The following is a 10,629-nucleotide window of genomic DNA, read 5'->3' on the forward strand; positions in this document are numbered from 1 at the left end:
CATTTACCAGCTCAAGAAGAAGAAGAAGAAGAAGAGTTTGCATTTGATATCCCGCTTTATTACTACCCTACGGAATCTCAAAGTGGCTAACATTCTCCTTTCCCTTCCTCCCTCACAACAAACACTCTGTGAGGTGAGTGGGGATGAGAGACTTCAGAGAAGTGTGACCAGCCCAAGGTCACCCAGCAGCTGCATGTGGAGGAGTGCGGAAAAGAACCCGGTTCACCAGATTACAAGTCCACCGCTCTTAACCACTACACCACACTGGATGATTCAATCCGACTCCTAGTTCTGTAATGTTCCCCCTGCCCAGTCCTCAGAAAGCAAAGTTTGCCTTGCTCCTTTGTCAATTCCCACAGCACAGACTTCTACCTTCTGCTCATCACCTCCCATCTCCCTGCCAGTCTCTCCCATGTCACTGAGACTTGGATGCACTGCTTGAATGCAGCCCATTTTTGGAATGGCTGTTTTATGTTCTGGTGGGATAACATCAGGAACATAATACCCATGGTTTCAGTTGTTGGTTTATTGGCCCCAGAGATAGTTTGTAAGCCTGGTTTGGCTAAGATGTAATAACAAGCTAGAGTTAAACTAGAGTAAAAAAATCCATAGTTTGGTCCATGCATACTTTTCCTGTGGAGACAACATTGGGAAGCCTTAGGGCAAAGTACACTGTGGAGAAAATTTCCTTTCTTAATTTTAGTATGCTTTGTCTATTGGGATAGAAGGGCCATTATACTGTCAGTTATTTAACTGCATGACTTTGTGATGAACTCGCAAATATAATTATTTAAATAAATAAAAAAATAACCATGAATTCAAATGAGGTTTCAAATAAAGGGAAGAAGTGACTAAAGAATGATGATTCATTCTTTGTACATCATTATGGGAATAGCTTCCTCGCTGGATACCTTCTAGACTGAGTCAGTGAGCTATATATTTCAGAAAATGGAGGGGAAAATAGGAAAGGCAAAAAAACAAATTAGACTACATAAATAAAAGGAATATTGCTAATTAAATTCTGTTTGCACCATTAATTTAACATCTGGAGTTTTTAAACATTTAACACATGTGCTGGAAGTCAGTTTCTTGATGAGTACGTAGCTATTATGTAGATTTTAAAAAATATGTAAGCTAATTCTGCCTAAGCTATCAATAAAACTTACTAACAAGGTTTGTGAAGGAATTGCTTAAGGTAATCTGAATGTTAGTTATCATGCAATATGCACTGACGTATTTGTTTTGATTCATTTGGAATGCCAAATTTCCTCAATTTCTAAAGGATTTATTGTTGTTGTTTAGTCATTCAGTTGTGTCCGACTCTTCGTGACCCCATGGACCAGAGCACGCCAGGCACTCCTGTCCTCTACTGCCTCCCGCGGTTTGGCAAAACTCATGCTGGTAGCTTTGAGAACACTGTCCAACCATCTCATCCTCTGTCGTCCCCTTCTCCTTGTGCCCTCCATCTTTCCCAACATCAGGGTCTTTTCCAGGAAGTCTTCTCTTCTCATGAGGTGACCAGAGTATTGGAGCCTCAGCTTCATGATCTGTCCTTCCAGTGAGCACTCAGGGCTTATTTCCTTAAGAATGGATACGTTTGATCTTCTTGCAGTCCTTGGGACTCTCAAGAGTCTCCTCCAGCACCATAATTCAAAAGCATCAATTCTTCGGCGATTAGCCTTCTTTATGGTCCAGCTCTCACTTCCATACATCACTACTGGGAAAACCATAGCTTTAACTATACAGACCTTTGTTGGCAAGGTGATGTCTCTGCTTTTTAAGATGCTATCTAGGTTTGTCATTGCTTTTCTCCCAAGAAACAAGTGTCTTTCAATTTCGTGACTGCTGTCACCATCTGCAGTGATCATGGAGCCCCAGAAAGTAAAATCTCTCACTGCCTCCATTTCTTCGCCTTCTATTTGCCAGGAGGTGATGGGACCAATGGCCATGATCTTCGTTTTTTTGATGTTGAGCTTCAGACCATATTTTGCGCTCTCCTCTTTCACCCTCATTAAAAGGTTCTTTAATTCCTCCTCACTTTCTGCCATCAAGGTTGTGTCATCTGCATATCTGAGGATATGTTTCTTTTAAACATGTTCATTATCCAACAATACAGGACCTATCTTATGCATAACCACAATTCCAGAAGCTTACCTGCATATTCAGACAATAACATTCTCCCACTTGCAGTTGTTATCAGTTGACTGGCCCCTTTCCTTTGCTTATGTCACTATTACTGCTCCTGCAGTCTTCCATGTGCTGGAGGCTGGAATTCTGTAGGACAGTCTGTTCTACTTGTGTAGGTTTGTTGTGTGATTTAGAACCTTGGAAGTTCTGGGTTCATGTGTGGAGCTTATATAAGTATAAAAGGCTCTCTGCTACAGAAGCTATCCCTTCAACTCATAAAGGCTAATAGGAACATCAGAGTTAGAATATTTGTTCCTGCCCTCCCCTATTGCATGAGGGTCAGAACAACTGAAGAGAGCTAATTATGTTGATGAATGCATATGCTGAAATGAAATGAAAATCTTCTCTTTATATTTGAATGACACAATTGACTGCAAACGGTAGACATTTGAGAGACTGACATATTTGAATGACTCTGTCTATGACAGCAAGTTGCTCACTTAGAACTCCCCATGACCCTAAAATTTTGACTTTTCTAAAATTCTAGATCTGGTCACCTGCACATCTAGCAGGAGATCTTAAGTGTTATGTGGACTGCTATTTGAGAAGAGGGCATTTCACAGCTTGCAATAGACATCTGTGATGAGGTAAAGTGTGAATAGGCAAAATACAAATGTAACAGCTTTTCTTCATGATTCACAATTCTCCAGCTCCTATGAAATGCTGAGTCTGGAAATAATGATATAAAATCCTGTCACTGTGTTGGCACTAAAAATCTTAACTATAAATCTGTGGGCAATTAAAGCATTTTAGGTGATTTTGACTATCTGGTAGTCAAATGACTGTGGAGCTACTGTAGTAAAGAAACTTTATGAGGACTTCTTGGTACATTAGGCATGTAAGAAAGTAGGCTTCCGGTTCTGCTCTGCCTTAATGGAGGCAGCCCCCACTTTAACTAAATTATATAATTCAGCATTTGAATGATTGGCATTCATAATTGTATTATAAATTAATATTGTTATAATGAGGCTATTGGACTGTAATTGAAAATGAATTAAAAAAATCAAATCAAAAAAAGGAAGGAAGGAAAGTAAGAAGACAAGGGAAACCAGTGTAGCCCCCTTCAGAAGTTGTTGGACTGAAACTCCCATCATCTCTGACAGTTGGCCATGCTGGCAGGGACTGATGGGAGTGGCAGTCCAATAGAGTCTGGAGGGTACCATATGGGCTACTCCTACACTAGATCTTTCCTCTACCATTGACCTAATTGCTAAATTCAATTGATATAATGAGTTTGATCCAGATCACCACATGCATACACATTCATGCAGATAGTGCATAAGATCACTAAAGGGACTGGGGGATCTGTCCCCCTCTTCCAGTTGGTAAAGGAATATGAGTCCTTGATTAAGCTGCGGCACTAGAGGAGGATGTTTTTACAGACACCCTCCCCCATTCCTTTTAATGACCATGTGCACTACCTGCAAATATGCTCATATGTGTGTGGTTGAGGAAGAAAATGCGATTCTGTTATACACTATAGTATAATATAATGTGGTGCTGCATCTGCAGTGAATTTGATCTAGGGTTGCCATATTCCCAAAATTGAAAAGTTGTTGAGGTTTTTTGGGGGAACATCTTGCAGAAAAACCATTCGTTTGGGGGCTTTTCTTATATATGTATTTTTTTAAAAAATAGAAATAGCCCATTCCTGGACATATGGCAACCCTATCAAACGTGATGTTTTTATATGGTTCTTGCTTCAGCCTATGCCTGCAGTAGAGGCTATTGGTTTTCTGAATTGGCTTCTGTAGACTCAAATTGCCTTCGTGACCTTTAAATGTGTGTAGATTATAAACCCTGTGGGAGGCACCATGGAATATTCTTGTTTGGTACATCACCTGGCACATCCTTGATGTAATGAATGTGTAGTAATAGGTTATATATAGGGGACTAAAATGCGCAGATCTCTGCTCAGCTGCTGACTTAGATGGAAATAGAGAAACCCTGGGGGCATTTTAATCCCCAAATGTGATTGCCTGATGTTAGAAAGGCTGAATCCTTCACATAAAGATTTGTCTCAGCTAGGGCCTTACTTAGCTCCACTGAATGATGTCAAACTTGAAAGGGAATAGAGGTTTGCTGATATCTTTTAGCAAAGCTGATATCCTTTTGCCTTGTAGCTTGGGTTTGCTGATATCCTCTTGCCTTGCAGTATCCAGGAAAAGGGGTTTTTTCTTTTTCAAATTGGAAGTTATCCACAGAAGGTTGTGAGGAAGTGTATCTGTGAAAATGACTTTTAACTCCCTCCACGACGTTACGAAGTGAGCCTAGGAGTGGAGCTCAAACATTAGGAGAACCTGAAAGGCAGTCCTTGCAGTAGATGGCAGTAAGTAGTATGTGTTCTGTAACAGCCCTGAATACAGACAATGTAACTGTTATTTTGATTAAGACCCTTGAGGTTGCTATCACTATTTTACTGCAGTGAGGCTGTTTCTTTCCATGTTTGCTCTGGAGAAGTGAAGAAACTCCCACTAATTTCACAGAGACTTCCTGCCATATCAGGATGCTTATGACTGCAGACTAGCGAACGAGGGTGGTATTCAGCTGTGTGAGCAGAACATCTGCTTACACAACAGAACTCCCCCTGTGTGTGCTCCATGCCATGAACAAAATGGATAATGTCTGTATGGTAGGAAGCTGCTGCATGTTCAGCGTCACGTTGTGTAAAACTGGACGACTTATATAGTGCTGCCTTTTTAAGGAGACTAAATGGAAAAGTTCACTGAAAACATAAGCTAGAAAAAGGTATTAATTTTCTCATTTCAGAGCACAGACACATTTTTTGTTACATTGGTTAGCCAGCAACAGTCAATTCCCAAGTGCCTGAAAGATTTCTTGAAATTGTCATGTAATTTATCCTCACCAGTGAACTTCTATGAACTTCTATACATGCACTGTCATTCTGAACTTACAGGATTCCCCAGCTCTTAAATAAAATCTACATTTTAAATAACAGGCTAGAGCATGAAGAAAGAAGGATTTGCTAATAAATAACTCGCATGTTGAAGCAAAAACACAATTTAGGTAAACTAGCGACTGTGCTGCTCATTGGTAACAGCCACCCCCACCCCCCGAACATGGTTTATTTACCAAGCTTAGCTCATGATTGTTCCATGTTTCAGCATTCCTGGAGCTTTTACATGCTTACATCTCTTTTTTAATTCATTTATAAATTATACTTGCATAAAAATTATTTCTAAGGAGAAAAGGTGAAAGCATGACTCTTTTCTATCTCTAAGACAAGCTTTGTTTGAGTAGTCACACACCTGACTCATTTAAAAAGACGTAGCATATTCTGCAGTATGATGCAAATCAAACAAATTAAAATCATACAAATTAAGCACTGAACTTCTAGCTGTTTGGGGGCTGGATTTATGTCAGCTGATGTTGGGATATCACCCAATATAAAGACCCACAGTTTCAATATCCATTTCTTATCATCATGAATCCCCCAATTTTTGCTCAAATCACCCCTGCACACCTTAAAAAAATAAAAGTGTGAGGGTAGGGAGGGAAACATCACAAAAGGGAAGAGGGTTGAGCATGATCCTGTGTGAGAGGGAGGGAAATTTCATTTTCAGTGCCCCTAATAACTAACTGAACATAAAAACACTCCCATTTAACTGTTCAGGGGAAATGTCAATTTATCAGGATGGTCATGCATTGTATTTGTACATGATTTAGTAAGTCTTGTTTGAGTACTTGGTACATTGTAAGGTTCTGTAACGTACAGTACTTTTTAGGATGCAGAGTGAAAATAATAATACAATAAAGTTTTCCCCTCTTTTGTGTATTCTGCTGCCTAGTCAATTTTCTTGGTGTGTAACTATTGTCTTTTTTTTTTAAAAAAATAAATCTTTAAGAACATTACTTGGGCTACTCGCTTGCCTGGACGCTGAACTTACTACCTATCATTATCCCTCATTACCTGACCTACTCAGCTTTTTCTTGTGCAGCTGCCTATAATGGGTGATTTCTCTGAGCTGTGCTGTCAAGACATTGTTATATTTCATAGAGGGGAGAAAAATTGCACTTCTTCAATCGATAGCATTGCCATGGGGACTCCTGCAAAAAAAGTCTCTTCTTAGTTTCTCTGCGTTGGTGTCCTTTGGATAACTAGTTTAAAGTGGGGCCAGGGTGTGGAGGAGGCCTGAAAGATCTTGCCGAAGACTCTTGTAAATTGCCATGCTGGTAAGCATAAAGGTAATAGGGTGTCAGCTAACAGCGTGAGGAAGAATCTGAGAGCAAACCACAAAATTAAGATGTGATGGTACTGGCCGCTGACAGTGCACTTTATTGGATAAAGGATAGACTGTGTCTGAACGGAAATAGTGCAGGCAGATGTTCCAATGATCCAGGCTGTCCTTTTGGATGGATGAAAATACCAGCCTTCTTTTCTTTTTTTCTTTTTTAATGGCACAAAATGCTTTCTTCCAGCTCTTCATTACATTTGGGCAGCTAGCAATTTATTTATGAGAGCAGGAAGTGTACTTGAAATAAAGCCCTTGTTGCAAAAGAAACTAAGTAAATCAAGGAATACTGGATGCCAGAAAAGAGCATAATGCTTAGCAACAAGAACACCATGCCTGCTGCTTACTCCAGTTGCTGCAGAATGAGTTCGGTTGCTGTCTGGCCTTAATTTTATATATCAGTGTGCATTCCTCTTTCAAATTCAGCATGAGGGAGTATTCTATCAGGACAAGTGTATCTACACCATGGCATTTGTGAGGGATAATCTTTTGCCCTTGTGAATGCTCTGGAGGGGAAGAGAAGGTTCAGCCTTCCTTCACTCTGCAGACAGCCATTGCAGGGGATGTAAATCAAGGACTGGACTGTCACTAGGACTCATTTTTTTTGCCTTCCCTCCTATAATTGCTTCAGAGGGGAAGGGGTAGCTTATTGTCCCACAAATGGTTGTTGGAAAATGTTTTGAACTCAGTAGCAGCCCTGCCAAAGGAAATCATGTGTCTGAGTAAATTTCTCCTCCCACTGAGGTTGCTTCAGAGAAGGAGAAAGCAGCAGAATTCCTCTTTTCCAAAGTTGAAATTCAACTCATTTCCTCCTAACAACACAATTCTCCCCTTGTATTGTAGCTCAAGGATTGCAACCAAGGTGTTCCCAGCCAACAGAAAGAAGCATGCATGTGACAACTCTTGCCTGCCATGTTTTTAGAGAGATGGGGAGTTGAATGGAGATGGGTTCATTTCTATATCTCTGTATTTTCCTGCAAGGGTAGGACATTTTGCTAATGTGTAACTAGTGAAGAGGATGGTTGATTTGATTAGTCCACAAGTAGCCAACATGGTGTCATCCAGAGGTTGTATCATCATTGACAATTGCTAGGGATAATGAGATTTGCAGTTTATAACATTTGGGTGACACCATGCTGGCTATCCCTGGATTAGTCACATCGATTCTGGATGGCCAGTTGCTAGGGCCCATGGTGACTAGAGGAACTACTTGAGTTGACATAATTTTCTCTAACCAAGAAAGAAATCCTGGGGTTGTAGTGAATATGTCACTGAAGATGTAGAACCATCATACAACAGTTTGGGATACTTGAGGATTCCAGTCTTTTCAAATTCCAATATGAAATGACATGATCTCATGTGCAGTCCAGAATTTTACAATCCACTGGGTAACTCCATCTCTAAACATGCAATACAGTTTTCAGCAGGATCAAAACACTCATTTAAGTACATGTTTTAAGAGAAAATACAGATTTAAGTAGATAGTGAAATATATATCTTTAGCTTTCTTTCTTTTTTAAAAAAATCACAGTTTACTGTCAAAAAGAAATTACTGTCAAAAAGAAATTATGGATAAAAACATGAGAAAGTGACACAGAGCAGAAATTGACAGATTCACATATCCCTAACAGCAGCTATGGAAAAGGTGAATTCTATGCTAGGGGGTTATTAAAAAGAAATTAAGAAATACAACTCCAAATGTTATAATGTCTCTATAAAAATCTGTGTTGCACTCATACTTGGGATATATTTTAATGAGATTTAGACTTTAATTTTTAGGCTATTTTCATTGAAGTTTGTTTTTCTTGTTGCTTTACTATACTTTGTGTATTTTTACTCTTCTTATAGATTTTTATGAGGTTTTATAGAAAGACTGGATATAACTATATCATAGTTATATAACAATATATAATAGTAGGAAAGGGCTACTGCCTTCATGCCCTGTGTGTGGGTTTCCCAGAGGCATCTGACTTGATACTGTGCGATGCTCAGCTAGATGGACCTGTGAACTGATCCAGTCAGAGGGAGGGTTCTTAGGTACTGGCAGTCTTTTTTTCAGGAGGTACTTAAGGGTATGCAGGACTGCCTACTCTTTTTGTTGTTGTTAAAAAGTGTGACACTTACTGTAACAACTTCATGGTGAGTACTGGCACCTATTCTAGATAAAAAGCACTGGATACTGGTAAGACACTTTCTACAATCTTCTTGGTTCCTCTTTTTGATGCTGAAGTGCACATTCAAACTGAAATAATGTTATATATGTCATGCTGCTGAGAATGATGTATGTAATCACATTCTAACCGAGTCAATATAAAGGATTTAATTGTGGGTTTCTCCAGAAATTGACATCCCAATGAGTTTGAACATTTAGTTGATCAGAATAGGGCTTTATATTCAGAGTCAGGATCAGACTGATTTGTCAGTGAAAGGACGTTTCACTGCCAGCTCCAGGGCTGAGTTTCCCATTTTTTTCCTGGGTAATTCAAGTCTTCTGCCATACTGAAGCTATCTGGAAGCTTGTAAGTATGGTGACTATCCACTTCCTGTTTCATGAACTGGATTGATAATTGAAACAAAAAATAAAAGAATTCCTTCCAGTAGCACCTTAGAGACCAACAAAGTTTGTTATTGGTATGAGTTTTCGTGTGCATGCACACTTCTTCAGATACACAATTGATAATTGGATTGATAATTGTCATGGTCTCAGCCTTAAGCTCAAAGTAGGAGGAGGATTCTATGTACCACTAGTTGAGGAATTGGACCAAGATCCTGACATTGAACCTGAGGTTAATGTTCAAGAGCTTGCACAATCTAAGCCCGGACCCTCATGAATGCCTCCCCCCAGTCCAGTCCACCTGCACAACCAAGTACCTCCACTGCACTTAATCAACAGTGCAAGAGAGCACATTGAGCAGACTGCCACAGAAAGGAGAAGTATTTACTTCCAGGCCAGTTGGTTGGCCCCTTCAGGAGAAGCTTAGGATGAGAGACTAAATAGAGGGACTACAAACTTTGTCAGAACAAGATGGTTGTTTAGGGCTTTCAGTGGTGTTGCCCTTTCTCATGCAATGCAAAGACAGCAATGACTATGTTGTTATATGAAGATCACTTCCAAATCTTGGATAGTATGTAAAAACTGCATATGCTGGGATGGACGTTGTTCACAATGTGAAAATGGCTGAGAATATGTCAGAGGACTCTGCATATTTGATGCACACAAGTAATTTGTATTTCCAGGTATTTCCAGGTAAATCTTGGAAACAGGTAAATCTTGAAACTGGTATTTATGCCAAATAAATTAGTGGATTCAAATCTTCAGAGTATCTTCATTTGTACATTCAGAGTTGGGAAAAGATTTTCCCGACTTTGAAAAGTCACTTTAGATACTTTCTGGATTATATAAATCCTAGCCATTATTATTAGCCTTTTGTGCATGGCTTCATCTGAAGTGTAGAATAGTCTGTTTCAAAAATAACTTGTGAAGGGAACATAGTAATTGAGGTCAGATGCAGCCACAGTCTTGATGAATTGTACACTGAGAACTGCATTAAATGGGCAGCATCCATCTGGAGATGAGTTCAGCACTTAGGGGTTTCTTTTATCCTCTCTGTGCTTTGTAGCTTGGTGATTAACTGCATATTTGTGTCTTAGAGCCCCTGTTTCTGGATACTCATCTTTATGAAGTAGAGATGTGTCTATTTCTTTATCCTCCGGAGAAGATGATTTTGTGTTTCATTATGACTTTTCCCATTCTCTTAGGCTACTGTGTAGCTTTGGGAAGAGATGCATTCTTAGAGAAAATCTCTTGCCATTCATGCCTCAGGAGCTTCCCATTGGTTATTGCCTGCAGTCACTGAATTACCCAACTTGAGGATACATTCATCGTCTTTTATGGGAGAAACAAGTTCATAGCCTATAGGTGAGCCTTGTTTACTGTTTCAAATAATGTATAGTCAATAGCCAAACAGGAAGTTGTCACCAATATAGGTTTGTCTCTGAAGGATCTGGCAAGGTGTTTGTGTGTGTGTGTGTGTGTGTGTGTCTTTAAATAATGAGATAGATTTTTATCTTCTAAATACATTCATTCAGAAGTTTGTCACATCTTAAAATATGTATGTATCATAATGTATCAAAATTATGTTGGTATCTCTCAGGAATTTTTGCAGCTTTTTTGTTTTCTTTTTAAGAA

General features: G+C 39.4%; 1 protein-coding gene across 3 annotated transcripts in view; it reads left to right on the top strand.

Moving 5' to 3' along the window:
- The window catches only part of KCNIP1 (potassium voltage-gated channel interacting protein 1), a 575,203-nt gene that overhangs the window by 201,944 nt on the left and 362,630 nt on the right, over positions 1 to 10,629 (top strand). The gene's annotated exons all lie outside the window — the stretch shown is intronic.

The sequence above is a fragment of the Podarcis cretensis genome (assembly GCF_951804945.1).
Source record: "Podarcis cretensis genome assembly, chromosome: 2".
NCBI classification, from domain to species: Eukaryota; Metazoa; Chordata; class Lepidosauria; order Squamata; family Lacertidae; genus Podarcis; species Podarcis cretensis.